General features: G+C 37.2%; 1 protein-coding gene across 1 annotated transcript in view; it reads left to right on the forward strand.

Moving 5' to 3' along the window:
- The window catches only part of LOC139717547 (5'-nucleotidase domain-containing protein 1-like), a 275,580-nt gene that overhangs the window by 118,536 nt on the left and 141,767 nt on the right, over positions 1 to 15,277 (forward strand). The gene's annotated exons all lie outside the window — the stretch shown is intronic.

Genomic DNA, 15,277 nt, shown 5'->3' on the forward strand with positions numbered 1-15,277 from the left:
TATTAGGATCATTCAACTGACATTCTAACTGAAAAACAAGCAAGAGCAAGAAACATCACATGATATTGCATTAGAAAGACATTGATTTTGACACAGGTGAAGGGGCTGCATCTATAGGTGAAAGAAAATACCATTTTAACATTCAAGAACTGCAGGTTTTCTGTAGCCACACCAAAAAGAGCAAAAGAAGAATTTTCTTTTCAGTAACAGATCTTAACCAATTCGGTTTGACCTGATCAGGTAACGTTGCACGTACATGTATGTACTTCAAAAAAACTGGATGGATGTGGGCTAATTCTTTTTTTTTTCATTTTGTTTTAATGTTTTTATGTGACTGATTTCTTATTCTTTTTCAAAGCAAAATGACTTTTGTTGTAAGAAAATATATTTTGCACTACATTAACAACAACAACAACAACAACAACAACAACAACAACAACAACAACAACAACAACAACAAAACAGAGGTTGGCAACTGTTGGTCAAAAAAGCAAGTCCTTTAGCACACCACTCAAAGTTCAACACATATGGTACACACATGCGTGGGCACCCACCCACACACACACACACACACACACAACAAAACATTATATTCCGTGCACTCAAACTACCACTTGTACTCTTTATACAACTATGCAATTTTTAGTTTCTAGAGAAAAATGAAACAAAAAAGCGTTGAGAAAGCTAAAATTATTTGCCAAATTATTATTTCTCATAAGCACATAGTTTATTTAATAGATATGTATAATACTCAAAACTTTTCACTAGTTGTAGAAAATAGAAAAAGCAAACAGCCCTTACCCTACTCGTACTCAAAAGTTGCTGTGATTCATTATTGTTCCGTCAATTACTAGTATAATAAATACTGTTTCACAATTTTTGTTTTGAACTTTTCTTTGCTTAAAAGCAGGGATTGAAATAGCAAGTATGTCTAATTATCTATCTTTTTTTTTTTAAGATTTGATTAGGAATTACTTGTGGATGCATGAAATACTTTTGTTTTGTTTCATGTGTTATTGAAGATAAAGCTTTTTAGCAATGATAGTTGTTTTTCTCAATATTCCTGATTACATGATATGTCCCATTTCATAAAAGTGCCAGAGGCCTTCTGCATAGTCTTGGATGCACATATAGCAAGCACTTTCAATTTGTATGGATATTATAGAATTACACCAGTGGATACTTTTTGGTGTTGCTATTGTGGAATTAATAGTAACACTATATACACAACAATTTTGACATTTAATTTATATAAATCAGTAAAGATACAATCACAATGAAGGCTATAAAGTTTATATTTGAACTACATAGTTGTATGCTTTGAAACTTGGTATTTGTACTCTCTAAAAAAAAAATCGAGTGAAAACATTCACTCTTAAAAGTGTGAATACAAAAAAGAGTGAATTTTGAGTGAAATTAGAGTGAATCTTGAGTGAAAATGTTGATTTTCACTCATTTTGGAGTGACCTCAGGGATCACTTGAAGATTTTGGAGTGATCCCTGAGGTCACTCTAAACCGAGACAATGAACATTTTCACTCAAAATTCACTCCAATTTCACTCCAAATTCACTCTTTTTTGTACTCACTCTTTTAGGAGTGAATATTTCCACTCGATTTTTTTTAGAGAGTAATTGAACATGAGGCAACACTACCTCAACATGACTGAAACAAAGTATGGAAGTATCATATTGTAGAAAATTACTGTGATCTCTTTACATCATTGAATGTCTTTGTGAAAAAAAAAATCCTTTTTTTTTAAATCCAGATACTTATTCAAAAAAGCAATGAATGTTCTCTTTTGTTGATGGTATGTCTATATTAAACACTTAAAATAAACGTACTGTCATGGAAGTGGAGCAATGTCTGATTTTATGAAAGAGTCCCTGTGATGTTGGGGCAAACTTATATGAACTTATTTGATATGAGGCAAAATGTTGGCAGTACATGACACTTGTACAGTGCCATGTAAAGTGTGCATATTTTCTGTTGTTCACACTTTTTGCAAGGTCTCTGGTATATCTAGGAAAAGTGTGTTCTGTCAACCACTTTTCAGAATTTATGCAGGCTGGCTATCTAAGCTAAAACTTAGGTGCATTGATCAGTTATTCCAATGCTCAAGTGCAGAGCTCATGTTTATTGAAATTCGCTGTGGAGTTACTTGAGCCTAAAAGACATTACACAGTCTGGTAAAATAAATATTTATCAAACTACTCATTACAATAAACATTTTGTTGGTCTGTGTCCCCCTCTTCAAAGTGATCACTTCCTTTTGTTTCTATGTTATAGTTATCACTAAAATTAGAGGACCAGCTCTCTGGGGAAGTACTGAGAAAAGACTCAGACTGGTGATCTTGAAATACTGCGGATTCATAAATGTGCAGGTGTCTCATGGGAAGTGAGTTTTGTCTGAACGGTTGAAGAGATGGAACAGTGGGTGCCAGTACCACCTGGAGCTGAACATCTGGTACTTCATAGGCAGGTTCACTTTTGTCACAGCTAGGGTCTACAAGATCTTTCTGACTTCTGTTAGGACTTGGTGTTCTCAGGAAATGCACTCCATGAAGCTGTACATCTGGTACTTCATAGGCAGGTTCAATTTCATCACAGCTGGGATCCACAAGATCTGTTTGAGTTCTTGCAAGACTTGGTGGTCTTTGGAAATGCACTTCCTGGAACTGAACATCTGGTACTTCGTAGGCAGATTCTCTGTCATCACTCCTAGGATGCACAGGATCTTTTTGAGTTCTCGGAGAACTTGGTTCTCTGCGGAAATGCACTTCCTGGAGATGGATAAGTGGCACTTCATATGCAGGTTCACTTACATCCACAAGATCTTGTTGAGTTCTTGCAGGACTTGGTGGTTTTAAGAAATTTGCCCCCCTACTGGAGAAATGTCTAATAACTTTAAAGCTGATGAATGCGACTGAACAAATAAGTAGGAAAACTGTTCCGATGGTTGCAGTAACTGCTACAGTCAAAATCTGCCACATAGCAAGTTTGCTTTGTGATTGGTTTGCAGGGATGATGATTGCCGTGGCTGCATCTTTTGATGAGATGACAAACTGTTCCTTTTCTAGTTGTGGGAGTGGTGACATTGAAGGAACTGTTGTAGATGAACCATGTGCTGGATACTTCATAGTTGGTTTTACAGGTGATAGTGTCACAGAAAACTCAGTCTGCTCCTCCATGGCATAACCAAAGTCAAGACTGAGTGATGATGTATACTTCCTCTCACAAAAGATCACCTCACATGTGACATTTGTGTCTTTTAGATGTTCAGAGTGATTTTGAAAATGAAGTTCATAAGCAGATTCTGCTGATGCTGTGAGAAATGTTGAATCATTTTCTTCAACTGGGGTATTGCCCCAATACCATCTAATTTCTGTTTCGTTCAAGACAACTAAGTCTACATGGCAGGAAACAAGGGTGTCTCTAGAATATTTACTTTTCTGTCTTTTTATTGTCACGTTTGGATGAACATCATGGCATTCTTCCATGTTGTCAGTTCCCCTGTTATCAAAGACAATTTCTGTTTGTTGGATTGTCAGTAGTACCATGTCAAAAGCATCCCCCTCTGTGTTGGAGACTGTGCACTTCACGTGGATGGCAATGCTCTCTGTTCCCAGCCTTTTGGAAGGATCCCTCAGGATGGAGAAACTTGCTGTATTTGACTGACTATTACATCCAGTCATGAATCCATCAGGTGAACATGACCAAGTGTACGTAAAATTTGAGGGATATCCGCTTGCCATACACCAGAGTAAAGCTGGTTCAGAATTTGTCAAAATGATATTTCTGGGATGGACAATCACCTTTGGTTGGAGTAGTAATTTGATTGGACCAAGCGAGCAGTTTAGGCTTCTACCAGGGAATGCCAGTTCGCTAGTCACAATACACACTATGGTTTGAAGGCGTAGTTCATGACTCACAAGTAACTCGTATGACAGGACTCGAGTAAGTCCATGATCCATGACTTGAGGTACAGGCAGAGTTACACCATTCTGCACTGAGAGTCTCCAGCCCAGGTCGACAGGAGGGCTGCTTCGTGGAATTTCACATTGGACATGAATCCTTTCCCCAACCCTGGAAGCCCTTGGTTTCCTAGGACTGCAGTGAAATTCATCCGCTGATGGGAAGTAATGAACCCTCAGTGTTGCTGTTCTTGATCTGTAGCAGATCGTTTGTTTTTCACCATACTGAATAGGAACTTTTCCAAAAGTTGTAAAAGTGCAAGTAACAAACAAGTTTGCTCTTCCAACATCCCATATATGCAGCGAAGATGCCAGTGAGCTGTGTTTTGTGTCTATGTGTGCCTCAGACTGCTGGAATCTGTGTGTAGGATATGTTCTCCACGTAAGTTTGCCGTTCGTTTCATCAGAGTTAGTCACGATGCAATGAAAAGTTTGATTGCCACCTTCATTAACGACCTTGTCACCTGGTTCCTGGTGAAAAACATTTGATCCAGAAAGTATGCATGATGATGAACTCAAATGATTTCTCAAAGCAGCAAATAATATTACTAGGAGCAGCATCTTTGTAGTGTGCAGCTGAAGAAAACTTTAGAGAGTTGTACAGTGTCTAGTACGGGATGTATTCAAGGTTAGTAGTTGAAGATTGAAGCTCTTTTTGCTTTATGAAGGCAGACACATCCTTCAGAAAAATTAAAAAAAGAAAGTCACTTCAATCCTTTTGGCAGAATTTGGGTAGTACAAAATAGAGTTTAGCCAATTTATCATATATAATGAACATCCCAATTGGGAATAGAAACATTTGAGAACCCTTCAGAGTGTAGTGTCAGGAACTGAGCCAAGTTTTAGATGGATTGTCAAGTTCACTTGATCCTCTTTGCACAATATTGTCATACTTTCACTTTTATTTTCTTTGCTTTCTTCATTTCTCCTGAAGTAATGAGCTTGACAATCTATCTAAAACTTGGCTCAGTTCCTGACACAACACTCTGAAGGGCTCTCAAATGTTTCTATTCCCAATTTGGATGTTCATTATACATGATAAATTGACTAAACTCTATTTTTTACTCCCCAAATTCTGCCAAAAGGATTAACATGACTTTCTTGTTTTATTTTTCTGAAGGATGTATCTGCCTTCATATAGCAAAAAGAGCTGTAGTCTTCAACTACTAACCTTGAATACATCCTACACCAGACACTGTACAACTCTCAGAAGTTTTCTTCAGTTCAGTTCAGTTCAGTTCAGTTTTTATTTCTGCATTTCAAAATCAATACAAATCAACAAATCAACAAAATACTTACATAGTCATTTACACAGCTAATATTCGTAACGTTTTGATCTTACATACATTTTCTTTTTTTCAAGAACGAATATCATATATGAAAGGAAGCAATAGGAAATGATAAAAATGAAATGCAGGGGACCATCATCATAAGCTAAGCTTGACGAGGAAGATGGCCCCAGGTAAAGAGATACATAAAGAAAATCTTGCCACTCACTGAGTGGGGGGTAATTGTGCAAAGGGCACAACGGAGAGACACATAAAGAAAATCTTGCCACTCACTGAGTGGGAAGTAATTGTGCGAAGGAAGTGCAGTGCAGTGCGGTGTGCATTGTGTTGGGATGAATCTTGGTTTGTACGTTGAGTGTTATTTTGTGTATCAGTGTGATGAGGTGAATGTCACTTCAGTTATGGCCGTGAACTCATTGTTTAGGGTGTTTGTTGACCAGGTGGTATGAATATTTATGTGTCAGAAGTATACTGGATTATGAGGGTGTTTTTTAGTTCTCGTTTGAAAATGTTCAGCGACGTACATTGTTTTAAATTAGGGGGTAAAGAATTCCAAATATCTGGTCCATTGTGTTTTAATGATTTTTGAGCTAAAATGATTCTGGGGTTTTCGAGATGGTAATCGGACGACTGACGTGTTGGATATGAATGAACGGTGGAATTTGGAGTGAAGAAGCCATCAAAAATTTTTGGAAGACAATTAAATGTATATTTATACATAAAAACAGCAGTTTGAAAGGTGTGAAGATCCTCAATTTTCAATGTTTTTAGTTGACGAAATAGGGGATTGGATGGGGATAAGAAACGGGAATTGGTAATCAAACGTACAGCACGTTTTTGGAGAGTAAAAATTGGATTGATTTTAGTTGAGCCACAGTTTCCCCAAACAATATTCAGCTGCTCACCACAAAAATGCTGCTCCTAGTAATATTATTTGCTATCATTTGAGAAACCATTTGAGTTCATCATCATGCATACTTTCTGGATCAAATGTTTTTCACCAGGAACCAGGTGACAAGGTCGTTAATGAAGAAGGCAATGCAACTTTCCATTGCATCGTGACTAACTCTGACGAAACGAGTGGCAAACTTACTTGGAGAACATATCCTACACACAGATTCCAGCAATCTGAGGGATACATAGACACAAAACACAGCTCACTGGCATCTCTACATATATGGGATGTTGGGAGAGCAAACTTGTTAGGTGATCGGAGTATCCTCTCGGATCACCTTCTGTATCTGTATGGAATCTTTCTTTCTTTGTTTGTTTCTGGACAAAAGTTGTACAGAGGTAAGCTCAGAAAGTCCTCTGCCTATCAATTTCAAAATTGTACCATATATGTATCGTTTCCCAAAGACGACAGATCTAGTAAAATCATAGTGATCACTTTTACAACATGTGGAAAAGTTCCCTACCAGTATGGTGAAAAACAATCGATCTGCTACATGAATTTATTTCCACATGTGTCTTGGAAACCTTTCAATCAAGGACTGATATTCAAATATATCCAATGATATCAAAACATGAATTTATTCACATTTATAGTAAGTATATTGTCGATACAAAATAAAATCACGTTCATCAACAAATCCAATCATGTTGTGGTGAAACAAAATGATAAAATCAAAGTGAGATTCTACTGAGGAAAAAAGATTGAGAACTTAAAACATGATCTGACAAAAACATGTAAGCATTGAGTGTACTCAAATTTACCAGGTAAAATGAAGATAAATACAAGTTACAATATGCCAATACTGAATGAAGATAAACAAATGTCATATAAACAACTTACAGTAATAGTCAAGCTGTATGTAGGCCTACAGAAGGAGGATAACAGTATAATTTTTTTTTTATATAAAGATATTTATATTGCACATATTTCTGTTTTAAAAACAATAAAAAAATAGATTTCTTGGAACATGTGCAGATAAACCTAGGTCTTTAAATACAGTCTTTTGTTTGAACAACAATATTCATGAATCATGATATGCCACCTTATATGTATGTTTTCGACATGTATATCTCTTATATCAAAATTATAATTTTCTCCGCCATTGTACATTTGCAAGGTTTACATATCTTATGTTTGAAATAATACACTTGTCATGTCCGCATCTTAGAATAATTCTAAATTCTCTCTTCTGTATTTTCTTACACACAATTTATCTAAGACATTGTTTGCTGCAAAGCTCCAGAGTGATAAAGAGTAGTCCACATTTGAAAGTGTTATCATGAAGAAATGCTTTCAGAATATTTTTGTGAATGAATTGTGACAAAAAGAAGGAAAACATTTACATGAATTTTTCAGTAGGCACACACAGCATGTAAAAACCAGGCTACTGTAAATATGGGTTGTTTCTCATAATGACTAGCTGAATTTTTTTTTTTGTGATCATAAATTTGCCAGAGATATTGCAAAACTGGGATGTGTTTAGACTAAATTTTAAGGGAAATACGTAATAGAGTCACTATTGTGTAATCATGCATTTTTAGTATAGCAAGACAGTTTGATTTTGCTACAACTTGCATTTTCCATAGACATTTGCCTGAGTATACTCGGGACTTGTCCTCAACGGGTTAAAGAATCTATGACAGGGATGCAATCAAATTATTTAAAAGTCATCAAAATGTACATAATCAATCCTTGCTAAATATCATAACAATAGCTGAACTTTTTAAATTCTACATTAATGGTCTTTCTGGAATGAAGAAAATGTCTTGTTTGATGCAGCTTTCATTGATATGTACACATGAACCATACTGATCCAACTTTGCTATAAATCTGTTTGTTTGTTTGTTCATTTCCATCTGAGAAGATGGCTGGATAGCCCATATTCACCTACATTTAGCTGGTTTTCCATGGGGTCTAGTTGGATGTGAGTTGGAACCACTTCACCGGGTTATGTGAATGAATGAAGCGGGATCTTTTACGTGCATGAGTTGTTACTCTCTCACACAGAACCTCCATTTTATGTTCTATCCAAGGGACAGAGTGTTTTGCCTCTTGCTAGAAGGGACGGTATGCATACACACAACATTGCTCAGTCCAGACTCGGGTTCGAAACCAGGCCACGTGATCGTGAGGCAGACGAGCTTCCGACTGAGCCAACTCACCGCCCTGTTAGATCTATCATTCTCTTAATACATGTTTTTATTTTATTGAAATGTATCTCTGCAGGTTATTTTAATAACAATGAGAGAAATGCTTTTCTTTTTAGAAAACCATGAAAAATCATATTTTCTTTTCCCTGTTTGCTAGTCACAAACACTACATAAGACCATTTAGAATATTCTCTATTCACTGTCAATGTTGACTGATGTCTGTATGATGAGAATTGATGGTTTAAATGGCATTGCAAAAATTTGATCAAAGAACTGTTTATTTATCATTTTACCATTCAGAATCTTTTTTAATAGTAAGGAGGCAAAAATTTAGGACAGACTTGTCTGCAAGTAAGTGAAAGACCGGTAAAAGGGTGACCTCACCACTTGATCTATGTTGTAATCTGCATGTGGTGGCACATATCCTGGAAGAGAAGAATCGTGTGATATTCATCATTTTGAATTTGCTAATGAGTTGCCAAGGTTGTGAAATGTAAAAATTAACCAAGCAGACAGCACAGTATGTTTAAGAGAAGCCAGGAAGAAATGTAGAAGAAAGATGTCTGTAGAATTGGGAAAAAAGTGAAAGTGAGTTAAAACAGGAAGCAAAGTGTCTGATCTCATGAGCTGAATTTGAGGAATTCCTGGAGCAAAGTATGATTCAATACCTGACACATCTGTTTTGATGACTAAACTCATAGGCCTGCATTCATGAAGGTGGCTTAAACCTGGTTTAAACCTAGACCAAGACCATGATCTAAAATATGCATAAAATAAGCATACCTTTCGCATATATTACATGAATGCGCGCTTGCTACTGGATGTCTATTGCGTTTACAATCTGTTAATCGTATTTACGCAGTTCAGAAATTTGTATAAACCATGGTTTAAATTGTGTACCGGTACCACCATAGTGGTAACAGGTAAAAGAGGATATGAATGGATGACTGACTTAATGAAATAAGAAGGCAAAGACCAAGTACCATATCAAACCGGTCTGTATAGTTTTATTGTATTGCACAACATGGAAAGGAAGTGACCCACATACATGTGAGTGTTGCCATGCCATCAAGCGAGTGGAACATACTCTAAAGATCTTTAGAGAATGGTGAAAGCAGGTGGGGCACACCTCATTAACTGAAGTTCAATGCCCAAACATAGAGTGGATGCAACATTTACTGAGCCACAACTGCAGGAGAAATATAGTGGTAAAAAGAGATGTTGTTTTCTTCCTTTGTGTGTGTGTGTGTGTGTGTGTGTGTTTGGTTGTCTTTGCTGATGTGGTTAAAGTTTCACAAAGAGCAGTTATTGATATTGGTGTATTTTCTAGACAGCATCAATGACAGCAGGAGCTTTTCATATGAGGACTGGAGTACACCAGGACACAGTGCAAAGCCCTCTGCACTTTGTCATTGCTGTGGATGTTCTGTCCAGAAAAGCCAGAGGAGTTCTTCCTTGGGAGCTGTGAGCTGTTTCTTGTTGATGACATGAGACCGATGATTAGGGGCTGATTGCAGAAAGTGAGTGGGAGCCTGCTGATGCTACTATGGCCCTCTGGAATGGAGCCCTGGAGATCAAGAAAAGGGGCAAGATGATGTTGACACAAAGACTGTGGTGTTTTAGTTTGATATTGATGAAACATGAGAGTAGGCACATGGGGTATGCCTTAGGAAATATAGGAAAGAGGAGGTAAAGAAAATTATGATATTTTAGGAAATTTATCCTGTGCGGAATGGGGAAACATGGACAAATGCCATGAAGGCAATGAAATGTGCCACCACAAATACACAAAGTGGCAAAAATGAATAACCTTAAGCGATGTTGTTAACGGACAAACACATGAATAAACATCAAAGCAAACACATGAATAAACATACAAACAAACACACAGTGAAAAGATTACCTCCATGGTAGAGGTATTGATTGGCAAACCAAGTGAGGACGATTGCAACAAGAGCTGAGAGTATGGTTTGTTGAGATGACATGAATGTGCTTGCAGCACTGTCTTCACCATTCATGTGATTTCTTGGTGTTTCAGCAGTTGATGTGATTGGAATGTGTCGACTTGATGAGGTTCCATCTGCTTCTGGACAAGGAATGGCATTGCTTGGTACCCCTTCGGGTTTCGAAGGGTCCCACGAAAAGTCAGAACATTGGCACCATTCTCTCATATCAATGTATGAGGATGAACAGCAAAATACAGGATGTGATTCATGCACCCACATCGCCTGTGTGATGTGTGTTGTGTTTTGCTTTTTAGATTGAGTCCATGTTGGTTGGAGCAGACCAGCTTGGTAACACTTGAAGAAACCTGGAGAACTGCCCACTCCAGCTGTGCAGTTCAGCAGAAACCAGCCCTCCAGATAGTCTGGTTTGTTGGTATTGTCAAGCTTGCATTCTGCCTTACTAGGTGGAAACTCAACAGATACTGATGTTCGAATTGTAAGTTCTGATAGCACACTACCCCCTTGATATACATAGCATGAAACAGTACCAGCATCATGTCGAGTGATGTTATCTATTTTTAAAACCACAGTGTATACATTCATGCCGTCTTCTAGGTGCTGGGCTGTATTTACATGGAATCTTTGTCTTTGGCTTGGCATTAAGTTATCAGGAATTATTCTTCCATTAACATAGAATGGAGAGTATGATGCCATTTGAAGTTGAAAGGAAATGCCATCCTCAGAGAGAGGGAAGGAAAATTCAATCTTTGCTAAGCTACCCTCTTGAAAAGTTATGAACATAGAACTGCAGTAACCACAGAAGAGTGATAGTACTAGTGCTACATGGATGATCATGTAATATCTGGAATCACAAGTCATGAACAAGTACAAAAGAAGTAAGAATGTATGTGTTGTAGTAAATTTAGTCTCTGTCCAGGTGCTTGCAGCATGGCCCTGAGTCTCTAATGCAACCCGAGTTTGTTCACGTCTTGATGGTGTCAATTTTCTTGTTGATTCTGTGCTTAAGTCACTCGTATGGCTTTTGTGATTCCATAGGAAATCTGTACAGTCTCTTTGACTTTTGGGGAAAATCTTGCTCACAGAGCAGCAGGCTAGGTGGTTGTGTCTACCGCCCCAGAAGATTGCTATGATGAGATCTTCTTGTCTGGATGTTGACAGCGGGAGGATCCCTGTTGATCGTCCATTGACCTCTGAATAGCACACAATTCCTCCTGTTGGGGATCCATCAGTTGCCATACACTGAAGATGCGACATGCTCACATTATGCTGTTTACAAGTCGCTCTGGTTGGAGGATAGTGTATGTGCAGTTGATAGGTCTGTGCAGTGTGAAAGTTGCCACTCTTAAATATGCACTTGTAAAGGCCTTTGTCGGAGGGACGTAGCTCGGTGATTCTTAGAGTGACAATAAAACTCTCAAAGAAAGCCTTCCTCTTGATGAAAACCCTTTCGTGCTTGTCATGATCAAAATCTAATTGTCTTATTCTGCCACTGATGTACAAGACTTCATGATTTACCAGAATTCTGTATGTGCAGTTACCACAGCTTTGTGGGGCATAAAATTTCATTTCAACATCTTGATTTATATTGGCATACACAGAGTTTTCTCCCACTTGTTTTCCACCAACCACTGTGCATGTTAGCACAAAGAAAAATACAGCCACAGCTAAGATACTTGTTGCTGAGTGAAGACACATGATGGCATAATTTCTGAAGTGTTGTAGAATTCCTGCAGAGGAAAAACAGAAGCATTCTTTTATGATTGAATTGTATCCAAGCAATAGTTCTTGTCTATAGATGTCAAAGGCAAGCCTACACTTTATAATTATGATTGTACTATACAGGCAACCATACATTTGTAAATGCCATATTTGCCGCTGAATCAATGCACTTCCTTAAAAGTTCTTCATATACATTTTGTATGATGTTAAATATAAAAAAAGGAAACATTGTATTATCGAATATACTGATAAATGACAAGTACAGATTAAAAAAATGATGTTATTAGATTTTATGTTAGGTTGAATTTTGTTGAGTGTTGGTCATTTCAACTGTAAATGTGTGTTCTCTAGATTCGATGCTCAGGGAACTAGAAAATGACTCATCATTCTCATCCTTTTCTCAGGATTTAGAATCATCGGTCACTTGATATACCACTGAACATTAAACTTAAGAATATCATACACTGGTGAAAATGGTATTTACCACATGAAATATACTCATATTTCTCTATCACCCAGAAGCATGAAAACCATTTCAAAGTCAACATAGTGAGTATTTATCATTGAGAGAATATCATTGTGCTAAAATTTAGCACCTACATGTAGGGTTAAAATGCATTTAAAGGATTTTTTTTTTTTTTGGTACTTACATTGCTGTAGTCCTTCTATCTTAGCTTTGAAATCTGAATTGTCTTTTACCATACATACTAAGTAAAATACCAATCATTTCCTTTTTTTGTTTCGATTTGTTGTAATGGATGTGCTTCAGAATTATTACTTTTTTTTGTGGGGGGGGTCAATCAAAGAGATCAAGGGACACTTAAGATTTGATAAGCATTATTTAATGAGATACAGATGGCTGTATAGCACCCAGAAAGTCGAGGAATGTGTGCAGTTCTGACAGTTGATTTGGAAGACTGGTATGTCACATGGTTACATGGTTACAGTATGTTTCGAAGACTATAGATCTTATACTTTTACATACACTCTTATTTCTGCGGCGTCAAAAATAACTCGGAAAGTGTGAAATGTGACTCGGAAATGGCGCCAGCTGGGAGTCAACTCTTTCCGAGTGAAAGCTACTCGGACTTCCGAGTCAAATGATTTCACTCGGATTCCGAGTCACTTTCCGAGTCATTTCTGTGGCGTCAAATTAACTCAGAAAGTGTCAAATTTGACTCGGAAATGGGGTAAGTTAGGTGCAATCTATTCCAGCAAAATGACACGCCGAATCAAAATATCACAATTTCACTCTGATACGGTGTCGCTTTTTCTTTTTTCTTCGCGGGGGTAACGCGTCACATGGGACACATGACATGTTTTGTCCAATTGTAGTTCGCGTATGTCATGTACACTGCGCTTGGTATTTGTGATGTGACTCTGCGCAGGTGTAAAAAATCTGATAACCAAAATGATAACTCAGATTTGAGTCAGAAGGACACAGTTAGTGTTAAATTTACACGGATCGGAGTGAAACATTTTTGACTCGGTTTCAGAGTTGAAAATTTGACTCGGCAGAAGTAAAAGTGTAGGTCATCTTGTGATTACTGCACAAACTGCATTCATTTGGTACTGGAGATGTTGGTTGCATTATACATAGAAATGAAAAAAAAAATCAGGGATAATCTTCTCTCTTAAAAAAAAAATCAAGTGAAAACATTCCCTCTTGAAGGAGTGAATACAAAAAAGAGTGAATTTAGAGTGAAAATGTTCATTTTCACAAAAAATTCACTCCAATTTCACTCTATATTCACTCTTTTTTGTATTCACTCCATTCAAAAGTAAATGTTTTCACTCAATTTTTGTTAGAGAGTATATATATAAGATCAATTTCCACGATCGAATCTCTGTCTAGTAATCTTCTTTATCAGGCTTGAAATATTCCATCACATCAATGAAAGACATTGCAGCTTCACAAAAATGACCTAAGCAATAATCTTTACCCTTTATCAGAACAGTAAGATGAATTTTAGAGGTATATAAGCAACATTTTTATCATAGTTGTTAACTCACCCAGCAGTGCGAAATATTGGCCACATAGCAAGAATACTGAAGAATATTAAAGATGGTATCACTCAAATTTCAGCCATCCTCTCTTTGAGTTCAGATGTAACCAAAGGTTTATGTCAGCTAGACAGACCTACCCATGCTGCCTCTCTGATATCCATGATGATGTTCCATCACAAAAGTAGGAACTTCAAATGAATTTATCAGGTATGTATAATGGGAGAGGGAAGTAAAATAGGTTGAATCTTCTTCTTTATATACATAAGGATTGTCATTATAAAGTATACACTGTAAACACAGAAGCATGTCCATGCAAGTTCTGTGCGACCTGAATTCATGTCTGATCAAGTCTGATCATTTCGTTACTTTAAACTTTGCAAGTTGTTCCAATTAAATCTTATCATCCCCAAAATCTTATCATCCCTAAAGTATTTTTATCTTTATTTTTAAAGGAGTGTTCCTTGAAGTTGACCAACTTTATGCATCTGAATGTATGCAAACAAAGACAATAACAAAGCAGTCTATTGATCTTTGAACTTGACATATTTTAAAGCAAAGTCAGTTTGCAGGATTCATGCAGAGTGTCAAGTTTGCCATTAATGATATTCCAGCATTGGAGGGTGATGTTCATATTGAAGACATTAATGTTTATCTTTGGGGTGTGGAGATGTCCAGTGGTATTTGTGGGAATATTCATGTCATTCATTCAACAAGCACCTTTTTAAACAAAGGCAATGGAAATAAATGTCAGCAAAAAACCATTGAGTATACTCTATGGGCATTGGAGACCTTCCATGAAATTGTTTGCGTATAAAGCATTGAGTTTCCCTGTACTGACTGAATACCTTATTAGATTAAGAATCAGGTAAAAGTTTCTAAATCATATGTATGTGAAATAGAGGAAAATATAGAGGGCTGACCTACAATTTGTACTCTGATATTTCGGTAATGATGGTTTAGTAAATGGTAGTGACCTGGAAAACACAACACAGTTTTTGTGGAGCCCACCGGAGGTGAGGGGAGACTTATGGATTGCCTGCGGCATCTGTCCGTCCGCCATCCGTCCGTCGTCTGTCCGTCCGTCGTCTGTCCGTAACACTACAAAAACTTCAAGAACTCTTTACTTTGGGCTTCAATTGCAATCAAACTTCGTGGGAAGAGGGGTCATACAAAGTTTCACATTTTACCTTATATGAAGGTAACCTCAAGGTCAAAGCT

The sequence above is a fragment of the Diadema antillarum genome, unplaced genomic scaffold (assembly GCF_040938485.1).
Source record: "Diadema antillarum isolate AM-2024a unplaced genomic scaffold, OU_Dant_1.0 scf00000076, whole genome shotgun sequence".
NCBI lineage: Eukaryota > Metazoa > Echinodermata > Echinoidea > Diadematoida > Diadematidae > Diadema > Diadema antillarum.